General features: G+C 41.1%; 2 protein-coding genes and 1 non-coding gene across 3 annotated transcripts in view; 2 read left to right on the top strand and 1 right to left on the bottom strand.

Annotated features, from left to right (window-relative positions):
• The window catches only part of LOC134377918 (histone H4), a 734,914-nt gene that overhangs the window by 244,623 nt on the left and 476,448 nt on the right, over nucleotides 1-13,843 (bottom strand). The gene's annotated exons all lie outside the window — the stretch shown is intronic.
• The window catches only part of LOC134377893 (zinc finger protein 184), a 944,311-nt gene that overhangs the window by 792,047 nt on the left and 138,421 nt on the right, over nucleotides 1-13,843 (top strand). The gene's annotated exons all lie outside the window — the stretch shown is intronic.
• TRNAM-CAU (transfer RNA methionine (anticodon CAU)) lies at nucleotides 10,367-10,438 on the top strand. The gene has a single exon. It is a non-coding gene; the product is annotated as a tRNA-Met (tRNA).

The following is a 13,843-nucleotide window of genomic DNA, read 5'->3' as shown; positions in this document are numbered from 1 at the left end:
CCCTGGAGTCAGTCAGTGACTGCAGAAAGTGACTGCAGAGCAGAGGAGCCCTGGGAAGCAGCTTATACTCACAGGAGATTCAAGAAGAGCAGGACACATAGGATCTTTTTGGAACCTAAGGAAAGGATGTGTCCACTTTAGGAATGACTGGAGTCATGACCTCCGAAGAATCAAAAGACAGGGAAAGAAGAATGAAAGTCACAACTTACAATGCAAGACCGGTTATTTGAGCCCATTGTTTCCTTCAGGGTTCTTTCTGCACTTTCACAATTGAGAAGTCCTAGGTCTTTGGAGTGGGGAGTGGAGTGACACCCACTTGTGATGGTTTCTTCAGTCCGAGAAGACCACCCTCCTCAGAGTTACTTCTCTCAAGCTTCTCCCCTTTCGGCCCACAACCTAGTGCTCACTCTTCCTTCTTCCTTTTCTCCACATCTCACCAGACTCCCTCTCCTCCCTGTCCCTCTTCTCTTCTCTATTCTTCCCTTACCCCTCATTTGCCACTTAAGCCCTTCCTTTCCTGTCCAGAAGGGCAGAGTGGAACCACTGGGTAGTGCGCCGCCTGGGACTGCAGATGCCACGTTAATCCAGGTCCTCTTCTAATGGGTTTCAGCACATCTTACCTCAAACATCATCTCAGTCAATGACAGGAAGTGACTCCAGGCACAGGTCAGCTGCCTGCTCCCTCTCAAAAGCAAACCACTCAAAAGTCAAATGTTGGTGAAATGGAAGTTCGCTTTCACTCAGGAATACCGGTGACCTGAGGAGAGAGGTTAGGCTAAGGCATCTCTCCAGTCAACCTGAAGGAGCACCACCAGGCTAAAGCCATCTACAAGTCTCACATTTACTGAGGGTTTTTTTTAAAGAGGGGTCTGAGGGAATGTAACCTGGGAAACAAAAGCAGGAGGGAGGGGGATGTGCAAGGGGTCAGGTGCAAAGTCTTGCCAAGGCTTCTCCTTATTTCTGCCCCCATCCTTGATGTTATCTCAGGGTCTGGATAGTGCATGCAAGTCTGCAAGTCTGTAGCTTCAGGCTGCCTGGAGAACAATTTTACATTCATGTAGATAATGTCATCTTGCACCATAACCAAGGTTCGAAATATCATATGGTCCTTGTGTTTGAGTTTATTAATATGGTGTATCACATTTATTGATTTGCATATGTTGAACCAACCTTGCATCCCTGGGATGAATCCCACTTGATCGTGATGAATAAATTTTCGTATGTGTTGCTGTATTCTGTTTGCTAGTAATTTAGTGAGGATTTTTGCATCTATATTCATCAGGGATATTGGCCTGTAGTTTTCTTTTTTGGTTATATCTTTACCTGGTTTTGGTATCAGGATGATGTTTGCTTCATAGAATGAGTTTGGGAGATTTGCATCCGTTTCAATCTTTTGGAATAGTTTGTAAAGAATCGGTGTCAATTCCTGTTTGAATGTTTGGTAAAATTCTGCTGTGAATCCATCTGGTCCTGGGCTTTTCTTTGTTGGGAGCCTTCTGATAACAGCTTCAATCTCCTTTATTGTTATTGGTCTGTTCAAATTTTCTACGTCTTCACGGTTCAGTTTTGGGAGCTTGTGTGTGTCCAGAAATTTATCCATTTCCTCCAGATTTTCAAATTTGTTGGCGTATAGTTGTTTATAGTAGTCTCGAATGATTCCTTGTATTTCAGATGAATCAGTTGTAATATCGCCTTTTTCATTTCTAATTTTTGTTATTTGAGTCTTCTCTCTTCTTTTTTTTGTTAGCCATGCTAATGGTTTGTCAATTTTATTTATCTTTTCAAAAAACCAACTTTTTGATTCGTTGATCTTTTGAATTGTTTTTTGGTTTTCAATTTCATTCAGTTCTACTCTGATCTTAATGATTTCTTTCCGTCTGCTAACTTTAGGTTTGGATTGTTCTTATGATCATCTCTATAGATGCTGAAAAAGCATTTGATAAAGTTCAGTACTCATTCATGACAAAGACCCTCTATAAGTTAGGTATAGAGGGAAAGTATCTCAACATAATTAAAGCCATATATGCCAAACCCACTGCTAATATCATCCTGAATGGGGAAAAGCTGAAAGCTTTTCCTTTAAGAACAGGCACTAGACAAGGATGCCCACTCTCACCACTCCTATTCAACATAGTGTTGGAAGTACTAGCCAGAGCAATCAGAGAAGAGAAGGAAATAAAGGGCATCCAGATTGGAAAAGATGAAGTCAAACTGTCCCCGTTTGCAGATGACATGATCCTATATATCGAACAGCCTAAAACCTCTACAAAAAAACTGCTAGAATTGATAAATGATTTCAGCACAGTAGCAGGATACAAAATCAACACTCAAAAATCAGTAGCATTTCTTTTCTCCAATAGTGAACATGCAGAAAGAGAAATCAAGAAAGCCTGCCCATTTACAATAGCCACCAAAAAAATAAAATACTTAGGAATTGAGTTAACCAAGGAGGTGAAAAATCTCTATAATGAGAACTACAAACCACTGCTGAGAGAAATTAGAGAGGATACAAGAAGATGGAAAGATATCCCATGCTCTTGGATTGGAAGAATCAACATAGTGAAAATGTCCATACTACCCAAAGTGATATACAAATTCAATGCAATCCCCATCAAAATTCCAAAGACATTTTTCTCAGAAATGGAAAAAACTATCCAGACATTTATATGGAACAATAAAAGACCACGCATAGCCAAAGCAATGCTGAGCAAAAAAAATAAAGCTGGAGGCATAACACTACCTGACTTTAAGCTATACTACAAAGCTATAATAACCAAAACAGTATGGTACTGGCATAAAAACAGACACACTGACCAATGGAATAGAATAGAGAATCCAGAAATCAACCCACACACTTACTGTCAGCTGATCTTTGACAAAGGCATCAAGCCTATTCAGTGGCGAAGGGACTGCCTCTTCAGCAAATGGTGCTGGGACAACTGGATATCCATATGCAGGAGAATGAAACTTGATCCATACCTCTCGCCGTATACTAAAATCAACTCAAAATGGATTAAGGATTTAAATATACACCCTGAAACAATAAAACTTCTTAAAGAAAACATAGGAGAAACACTTCAGGAAATAGGACTGGGAACAGACTTCATGAATACGACCCCAAAAGCACGGGCAACCAAAGGAAAAATAAACAAATGGGATTATATCAAACTAAAAAGCTTCTGCACAGCAAAAGAAACAATTAAAAGAGTTAAAAGACAACCAACAGAGTGGGAGAAAATATTTGCAAAATATGCATCTGACAAAGGATTAATATCTAGAATATATAAGGAACTCAAACAACTGTACAAGAAGAAAACAAGCAACCCAATTAAAAAATGGGCAAAAGAGCTAATTAGGCATTTCTCTAAGGAAGATATACAAATGGCCAACAGACATATGAAAAAATGCTCAACATCACTCAGCATCCGGGAAATGCAAATCAAAACCACATTGAGATACCATCTAACCCCAGTTAGGATGGCTAAAATCCAAAAGACTCTGAACGATAAATGCTGGAGAGGCTGCGGAGAAAAAGGAACTCTCATACATTGTTGGTGGGACTGCAAAATGGTGCAGCCTCTATGGAAAATGGTATGGAGGTTCCTCAAACAATTGCAGATAGATCTACCATACGACCCAGCTATCCCACTGTTGGGAATATACCCAGAAGAATGGAAATCATCAAGTCGAAGGTATACCTGTTTCCCAATGTTCATCGCAGCCCTCTTTACAATAGCCAAGAGTTGGAACCAGCCCAAATGCCCATCATCGGATGAGTGGATACGGAAAATGTGGTACATCTACACAATGGAATACTACTCAGCTATAAAAACGAATGAAATACTGCCATTTGCAACAACATGGATGGACCTTGAGAGAATTATATTAAGTGAAACAAGTCAGGCACAGAAAGAGAAATACCACATGTTCTCACTTATTGGTGGGAGCTAAAAATTAATATATAAATTCACACACACACACACACACACACACAGACACACACACACACACGCACACAAACCGGGGGGGGGGAGAAGATATAACAACCACAATTATTTGAAGTTGATATGACAAGCAAACAGAAAGGACATTGTTGGGGGGGAGGGGGGGAGGGAGAAGGGAGGGAGGTTTTGGTGATGGGGAGCAATAATCAGCCACAATGTATATCGACAAAATAAAATTTAAAAAAAAAAAAAAAAAAAAAAGAAATATCAAATAACCATGGGAAAAGAGGGAACTCAGAGAAGTGCATGCCAAGAAAAGAAAAACTGTGTCCTTTAAAAATCTTTTAGAACCCATGCAGTTTTAGGTCCCAGCATGGCTTCAGTCTTGCTCACTCCCCAACAGGATGCTGAAAAAGTCATGTTTACTGCCATGGTCACATGGGACCTTCCTCATTCGTGAGACACGTTTCAGCACCTTTACAGAAGAGAGAAGGAAGCAGTGAGGAAGAAAACCAACGCCAGATGACAAAACAGACTTGACACTATTTCCCACAATAATATCAGTTTTTAAAATGCTAAGACCAGTGAAAGGTCGTATTCTTTGGCGTATACCATAGGACAAGAAATGGAAAGCATTGTGCTTGGCAGCAGTTTATGTAAGCTGCGCTATGCTCCTCTATTGGGGGAATCTTAGAATTGGGGAAAACACAATAATTTGGGGGTCTGTGGAAGTGTCTTCCTGAAAATGTTAGGATGGCTTCACCCATTGACCTCTGGGTCGTACATCCTGCATGCTTCTGCTGTCCAACCCGGCTTTGCATAAGTTGCCAGGAAAACAGTCAGTTGATTCACATCCGTTGGTTTCTTGATTTATTTTCCTTCTGTTTTCATCCATCTTCTCTATGTCTTCTGTTTCCTCCTAAGACTCTTCTGCATTTCTTTTTTCTCTGAATGTTGTCGACCAGTGAGCTCTGGCCAATGAATGGATGAATATCAGGTGAGTGTAGAAATAGTTCTGAGCATTGTAAGGATGAGAGCTATAAAGAGAGAGTCTGAATCCTAGGTGATTTTAAGTTTTCATGAATTTCCTGTAGCCTGGTAGCCTTGGATTCAAGTTTTTCTCCCCTTCCCAGATTTTACACTCTCTGGCTGTTTTTTTTTTTCCTACTCAGGTAGGCAATTGTCTTATCTAAGTGAATATTGTGGAGATCCCTTTATCATGATGAAGTGATAGTAGGAAAGAGATCAAAGCCATGCAAGATGGAATAAGAAGTTTGGCCATTTAGAGATGTAATCTGTTATTGAGTTTGAAACATGAGTTTAAATCTTGCATTGTCAGGAATTTTATCTGTGTTTTGCCGAGTGGCGTAATTGGGCAAGGCCACTGGTGTTTGGGTGAAAGAGACTCCTTACAGTTTCCGCCTCACCTGGATTTGTTTTGGAACCACTACAGTTCCCTTATCCTTTAATCATTCTTACCCAGTTCTCTACTTAAATTGCTGTTTATCTTTGTCATTAATGTCTAATGTAACATTAAATATCCATAGACAACTCTCAACAAATAATAGTAATAGCTGTAATTTCCTGGACTTGAGTCTCACATATTATTCGTATAATTCTTCTATAGTTCTAGCTTACTCCCTCTCATAGGCTACCATTCTGACACTGGTATGATTTACAAATGTTAAGAGGATATTCAAGCCTTGGCAATTTGATTGTGTTTACTCTCCTTGGCCCAGGATGAAGACAGCCTGCAGAAAGATAGTGTGTTCATCTGTGACTGGCTTGCCAGTTTCCTAAAGAATTTTGCCCTCAAACTGTCTCTATTGGTTCTGATTAAATATGCTGTTTTATTTTTACCTAACCTAAATATGACTAGATTGGACATGCACAATTCAATAACCAAATTTTTAAAAAGAACAAAATGCTGTGTGTGCCAATACTGTTCTGATAGAAATCCCAACTCCACTTCTGATGTTTGATTGCTGACAGCTTTCAGCTCCAGCACCTGTCTTCCACCCATGCCCTACACCTGAACAAGCTGGTAAAAAAGCCCACCGGCTCCCTCCCTCGGCCATGGCAGAGAGTTTAAATCATGAGGGGTCTGCGTGCGGGAATCTCACCCTGGCCCCACCCATTAACCACAGAACAATTCAGCATCACTCTCTCCTTTCTTCACTCAAGGCAAACAGAATGTGTGGGTGTCTGCTCTGCTCTCCCTAGAAAACCTCCATACGTGAGTAATAAATCTTTTCATTTCCTCTTGGTGTGTGTGTGGCATCATTGGTCTCAACATCCAACTACTAACAGGAAGGGCGCCTATCCCATCTCTACTGGGTGTCCATGACAATTGGCGCTGTGAGCAGAATGTCTAGCTGATGACACCATCACAGGGGTCTTTCCCCTCTTTCTTTGGATTGCTAGCTGGCTGTGCTGCTTGCTAGCGAGCATATACTTTGAGCTGCTGCCTACATGCTAGCATATGTTGGGGCTAAGTTGCCGCTCGCTGGCAAGCCTGCACTTTGAGCTGTGCTGCTTATGCTGCCTTTGCTGAGTCCAAACAGTTATAGATTTTAACAGACCTAAGTTGGAAGTACGGATACTTGATATTTATGTACAGAATTATGGTATTGGGACTCTCCTTAAAATGGCCTTTGTCTTGTCATTTGTCATGGGCTGGACTCATGCGTGTGTCTCAGATTGAATTGTGGGTGTTAATTTTAGCATAAACTGTGAGTGATGTTTGGCTCAGGGGAACAACTCTTACCTGCAACCACTGATTGTGCGGCTCAAGCAGGTATGGCCCCATTCTATAGAACATCCAGGGGAAGGTCTGATACCTTGTGCAACCTATGGACCCATTAGGTGATTGCTCATGTGAGAAAGAGCAGTCACCTCCTGATAGGCTGAGGTCGGTACTCCTAACAGCATGGCTCATTAAGACTATGCTGCTGCTGCTACATATGCCTTGGCCACCAGAAGAGAGTCTGATCCTGAGCGTTATAGGGAAAGGGACCCATGGCACTCTCAGGGCACAGGCCATGAAAAGCAGCCCTGAATGCCTACTCCCTGCACCTTTAAAAAGCCAGAGGACACCATCATCTTATGGGATAACTGTGAAATAGACCCACAAAGATTCTGGGTTTGATTGAGTGCCACGACTTAACAAAATTCCAAGGAATTAATTCAAACTTAAGCTCAGGTTCCCTGCACTCAGTAAAGAAACACTAGCTATGGGAAAGCCTCCAATTCCTGAGGGCACTGATTTGGGGCAAAGAAACTTATAAATATGAGCAGGGTAGAGAGGACCCTACATGTTTATCTAGTAATACCACACACACACACACACACACACACACACACACACACGCGCGCGCGCGCGCACACACACACACACACACACACAAACACTCTGGATATATGGGGAAGAAATAAAAAAGTGAAATAGAGGTCCGCAATTTGACTCCATTGGAAATTCAAAATTTGCTAAAATAATGTACAATAATGGAATTGTACATTAAAAAATGAAAAAGGAAACTGTTATATTGTATATATTTTATCAGAATAAAGAAATTAAAAACAAAGATAAATTCCACTTCGATAAATGCACCTCACAGGTCAAATAAATAAACAAATAAACAAACAAACAAACAAACAAACAAACAAATAAATAAATAAATGAGTTCCCACTGACTTCTGTTCTTATACAACATAGATTCTAAATTGACATCTACTGAAATGCACCAATTATCCTAACTTCACGGCTGTAATTGATACTGGAGCTCAAATTGCAATTATACCACTGACTTTAAATAAGCTAACCCATAAAATTTATACATATACCAGAGGACGAATGGGTTTGGCTCACCTTAAGTGTCAGAACTATTGCCTTGCTTAAATTCCTTATGGTTTTAGCGCCCATTGACATTAAATATTCCATAGTAGACATGAACACTTTCCCAAGGAGTAATCATTAAGATAAAATTAGTCCTCGACACAATCAGTTTGGCAAAATGGGATCTCCTTGGACCTCCCCTACACCACTGTCACTTAAAATTGTTAATACCATATAACATAAATAAAAGCAGGACCTTCAATTATCAAACCCATTATATAAGATCTATTCACAGAAGGGGTGATTATCCCCACAGTTTCTCATTTAACAGCCCAAGTTAACCTTATTTAAAACCTGGAAAGACTGAATGGCTCCTAATGGTAGATTACGACAACCATAAGTCCATGGCCCCAATACTAAATAGTATTGAAATTACTGACTTCATGCAATCAGTAGCTGGTAATACTCTGCAGTCATAGATGTGTCTTCCATGTTCTGTTCAGTGGACATTTTAACAGCCTCAAATCCTCTCAGTTTGTTTTCACCTTCAAGGGGAGACCAAACACTTTTACCTGGCTACCAATGGATTATCTCAGTAGTTTTGCCTTAGCAAACAGTCTTTGCTGACAAGATCTAAACTGCTTCCCACTATGTCCAGAAACACAGGTGTGATATTACCTTGCTCATGTTCTCCTGTGAGGAGACTTATCTGACACACGCATTCAAGACATACAAATATTCACAAACGAGTTCACAGTAAAGGGATGGCTCATTGCCCCCCACATGCAAGAATAAAACCATATATTTATTTCCAAAGATGCTGAACTGTGTCAAAATTATTACCAATTTTTGAAAAACACTTTAGAGAATGAATAAATAGTCCTCTGGTGTAATGAAATGCATATACTTCAATCCCCAAGCCAACCAACATCTTTCTTCCTTACTTATTCTTCAACCAACCCATTCCCAGTTTTAAACATTCATACTCAAGATACACTTCCAATAGTACAAAACAATATGTACACATTCGTTGCAGGACTATTTGAAATTGCAGAACTTTTGAAATTACCAAGTATAGGAGATTAGTTGAATAAACTACTGTTTCTACATATAATGGTGTGATGCAAGGGGTACTCAAAAGTTCCTGGAAAATGCCTATTACAAGAAACCGTGAGGCTGGCTGGTGGCTTACTTGGGAGAGCAAGGTGCTAATAATGCCAAAGTCAGGAGTTTGGATCCCCACAGGTGCCAGCCACCAGGAAAAAACAAACGATAATAATGAAAAACTGTGCATGGACTTCAAAATTTTCTTGCACCAAAATAATTTTATATTAATTTGTTATAGTATGTTCAAACAGGATCTAGTTTGAAGCACTACGTAGGATGAGACATCAGCTTGAAAAGAGCCCCTTTCAAAGCAACATGAATTCTGCCAAAATTGAAGCAAGAACAAACATCAATAGAAGTGACAAGACAAAAAATAATCGTAATAAAATAAGAAAGGGAGCCAACGTCAAATTTATGGTAAAGCTGAAATGGAAGAATGGTGAAATCACTGATGCTTTCCCAAAAGTTTATGGGGAAAGGGGCATGGTGACAGTTTCTTGGGATGCTCAAGTCATTTTGCTTGTTGACTGTCTGGACGGCCAGAGAACAATCACATCTGCTTATTATGAAAGGCTTTGGAGAAACTTGGCCATAGCTTCAACCGAAAAACGCTCGGGAAAGTTCCACCACAAAAAAGACCCTGCTCATTCTTCTCATCAAACAAGGGCAATTAGGGGAGAGTTTTGATGGGAGATCATTAGGCATCCACTTTACAGTCCTGATTTGGCTCCTGCTGACTTCTTTTCGTTTCCTAATCTTAAAAGAATCTTTAAAGGGCACCCATTTTTCTTCACGTAGTAATGTAAACAATACTGCATTGAAATGGTTAAATTTCCAGGATCCTCAGTGCTTTAGGGACAGGCTACGTGGCTGGCATTATCGCTTACAAAGGTGCCTTGAGCTTCGTGGAGCTTATGCTGAGAAGTAGTTTATATATTTTTTATTTTAATCTTTTAATTCCATTTTTCCACAAACTTTAGGAAGTCCTCCTGTGTTTGCTCGTCCTGCTTCTCGTCCGCGGAGAACATCTTCAATTTCCCATTGGCCGCTCTAGCCTGGCCGGGGACAGGGCCACACGGCCTCAGCGTCCCTGACCTGCTTTCGGCCTTACCAAGGACGCAGAGGAGCAAGACGTGCCGCCTGCAGTCACTACTTGCTCCGCGGGAGGCTCCGCGAGAGAAAACCTGAGTTCTAAATCCCTCCTCCTCGGAAATCAGCATATGAGACCCCGCCTGGTAGAATATCACGTTCCTGAGAAGGGGTTTGAGAGTTTGGGCTTTCTTGAGTGAGTTGCAAAAACGTCTTAGAGATTGTTTTTAGGCGTCAATCTTGAGAAGGAAATGTGCAGCCACTCAGCAGAAAAGGCAGAAGCTGGAGGAGGCGAGAGAAACGAGGGGAAAGAAAACGCGCATTCCCAGAAGTGCACATCTATGTCAAGACGTCTGGACATGATCACCTGTGGACAACAACGTCCGCCAGTAGCAGAGTGGCGCAGCGGAAGCGTGCTGGGCCCATAACCCAGAGGTCGATGGATCGAAACCATCCTCTGCTAGGGAAGGTGGCTTCTTTTCTCCAATCTTCAGAAGCGCAGGTGTTTCCTCTCACGCGGCAAGGCTCCCCCGCACAGCAGCCACCCACAAGAGGCGGCCAAATCCCAAATATGCAAGACAGCGATGCCAATGTGTTGCATCTCTTGTCTTCAGCATTTTGATGGAAATCGTGTTTATCAACATTTTTAAAACACACGACATATTGGAACACAATGTAACATCTTATTTACCTTCAGTATGCAGCTTTGCCTCTCCACAGAGGTGCCTCAACAGGATTCACGAACGATTGAAGACCTACCGTGACCGAGGTCGCGAACGCTTAACCGCCAGGTCCTTCCCACCTTTAAATAGAATGGAGCTCACGATACAACGTGAGGTTAACAAAAAGAAGAAGAGGAGGAGGAGGAAGAGGAAGAGGAAAAGAATGAATGTGGACTCTCCGTGCGTCGGTGGGGGCAGGCGGTGCACTGCCTGGCGGTTCAGCTTTCACTGGAGAACCCAAGCATAAGGGTCAGCTCCTCAGGGTCTCATAGACTCACTACTGAGGATGGATTGAGAGCTCAGAATTTTTCTTTGCGTTCATGTAGACAGGAATCATTTGCATTATTACCACCTGTCTATGAGTTCACTTCTACCATCACAGAGTTCTAGACTAGCCGAGTGCGAATAGAAAGTCGGTTAAAGATGCACAGCCTACAAAATGAGATAATTCCTAGAGGGTCTGCCACACAATGCCCAGCACTTCGCTGAAAAGAAGGACCCGGTAATATCTGTTGTTCATTTTTCAGCCTTTGACAATTGTTCCTGATACAAATGACACCTAGTATAAGTTGCTTAAAAGTAGACTTAGAATGTTAGTGGAGATGGAGTTGTGTCTGATGAGGTCATTTAGTGCTGACCTTGGTCTTCGGCTTACCCATTTATACAACTGGGAAGTACATATTTAATTTTAGAGCTGTGGTCTGGTGGAACATTTTACAATTTTTTAGCTTTCTTTATGTTCTTTCTAAAGGACTCTTATGTTTCCACCATGATAAAAATGAATGTTGAATTTTACTTTTGACCTGAGTCTTTCTTCTCTCTCTCCCTACTTGTTTATCTTTATTTAAAATATCAGATGTATGTAGTTTGAAAGGACCCCCAAATCAGCCAGGTCTGAAGAAGGCATGTGGTTTTTGTTTCTTAGGCCCAATGAAGTGTGCCAGGTGGTTGAGACGGTCAAAATCTGGCAAGCCAGAGATGTAGCCAAGGTCGTTAAAGACTCCACAATTTCATTACAGTATGCAACTAATTACACATTAGTTTCTTCAGGGAAATTTGTGAAGCTTTCCATTGTAAAGATATTTTTTTAAGGTAGGCAACAGTAACAGGACATTAATCACAAACTATATCTATGCACTTTGAAAGAAATTGCTTTAAGAGCTCCTGCATGGAGATAAGGATCCCTTAAACCATAAAGAAGGTACTTTGTGATGGCAGCTGTTTTTACAAAAGTCACATAATTGTGTCAAAAGCCAGAGGTCAATGGAATACAATCTCTTCTACAAGTGAGTTCCACTTCCTCAAACTCATGAGAAATTGGCTTAGAAAGAGAGCAGGAGGTTGGCCCGAGGCTCACTTGGGAGAGTTATCACTTGGTGCTGATAACTCCAAGGCAACGGGTTCAGATCCCTATGTAGGAAAGGCTGGTTAGTTCACTTGGGAGAGATTGGTGCTGAGAACAGCAAGTCAAGGGTTAAGATCCCATTACCGGTCATAAAAAATAAGAAAATAAAAAAATAAAGTAAATAAAAAGACAGACTGACAGACACACACACACACACACATACAGAGAGAGAGAGAGAGAGAGAGAGCAGGTTCCGAAATACGAATATAATATGAAGATATTCAAGTCTAAGTTATATTCCTTGAAGTGTCTTGGAGCGGTGGCCTTTTTTGTTTGTTTGTTTGGTAACTTAAAACTCTAGGCCAGTGCTTCTCTTACTTTGATGGGCTTACAAATCATCTGGGAATCTAGTTACAATGCAGATTCTTGTTTGGTATATCTCACATGCATAAGAACCACCTGGAGCAGTTGTTAAGACTCAGATTCCTGGGCTCGACTCCCAGAAATATTCATTCAATAGGCCTGGAATGTGAACCAAGAATTTGCACTTTTAGCTGGCTCCCGGGTGCTGCTGACAGTGCTGGCCAGCTGACCACACTTGGAATAACACTGCTCTAAGCCAGTACATCGACATCACCTGGGTATTTTGTAAAAATGCAGATTCTCATTCAGGAGATCTGAGATGTGTCTGGAGGTTCTGTACTTCTAAGAAGGTCTCTGATGATACAGATGTTTGTACAAGAATGACATCTGGGATCAAAAACTCTGAATGGCTCCCCAATTTTGCTGCACATTAGAATAACCAGGGGGGCTTTCAGAAACTCTGATGCCCATTGGCACCCCATACCAATTAAATCAGATTGTCTGTGGGATGGGAGCCCACAAAAATTAGTATTTGTAGACATCTGGGGGGGGGGGAAACCACTGCTCTAGGCCATTTCTGTGTCATTGGTTACTCTGGTCATGCTACTCGCCTGCTCACCGTTTTTCATTGTATGTAATAAACTAAAAAGTAATTCTTACAGTGCAAATAGACCCCCCATCGCATAGCACAAAATCATATTTAACAGCATCAATCATGTAACAACAATTGAAATCACTGTGTTTCTCCTCCACATCATGCCATTGCCAACATGTGCAGTGGAGATGGTGTTTTAAATCTTATTAAAATATGGATGTTTTCATGGGCATCTTTTATAGCTCAGATTTATGAAATTATATGTTATTCATACATAAAAAAAAGCAGAGTATGTGACATTGGTGTTTAAGGTAAAGCTATTCATGACCCTTTTGTAAAGATTGTAAGGAAGACTTTATTTAAGGAGGGGTTACGACACTGGGGTTTTGCAGTAAGTAAGAGAGACTGGGCTCACCCCTGAATACAACGAGTCAGATTTTATAGCCAAGCAGCAAGATATGTGGTTGGGTGTGCAGAGTAGGGTAAGGTCATTTCTAAGAGGAAACATTATGGGTAAGGAGGAATTCTGGCTAAAGCAACCTAAAAGGATTCTTGACAAAGTCAGGCCAGAATCATTAGACGTCACCTGGGGTACAGTGGAGGAGGAGGAACCCACTCAGATATTGAGGATGATTAGATACAAAGGATGGGGGATTCTGGCTAAAAACAGACGTAGCACAAGTTTTGCTAAAATCAGATGATGCAGAAACAAAACGGGAATCCCAAATGTCAGGGCCTAGGTGAAAAGAGATTACAGAGGAACCTGACTAGAGTTTGGTCACAGAGAGAATTTTTGTCATAGCTCAAAAAATAATCTGATAAGTAACAAAGTGATTGGAGATT

The sequence above is a fragment of the Cynocephalus volans genome, chromosome 5 (assembly GCF_027409185.1).
Source record: "Cynocephalus volans isolate mCynVol1 chromosome 5, mCynVol1.pri, whole genome shotgun sequence".
In the NCBI taxonomy this organism is placed as follows: Eukaryota; Metazoa; Chordata; class Mammalia; order Dermoptera; family Cynocephalidae; genus Cynocephalus; species Cynocephalus volans.
Note: the sequence above shows the minus strand (reverse complement) of the source record. Positions and strands in the feature narration are given on the sequence as shown.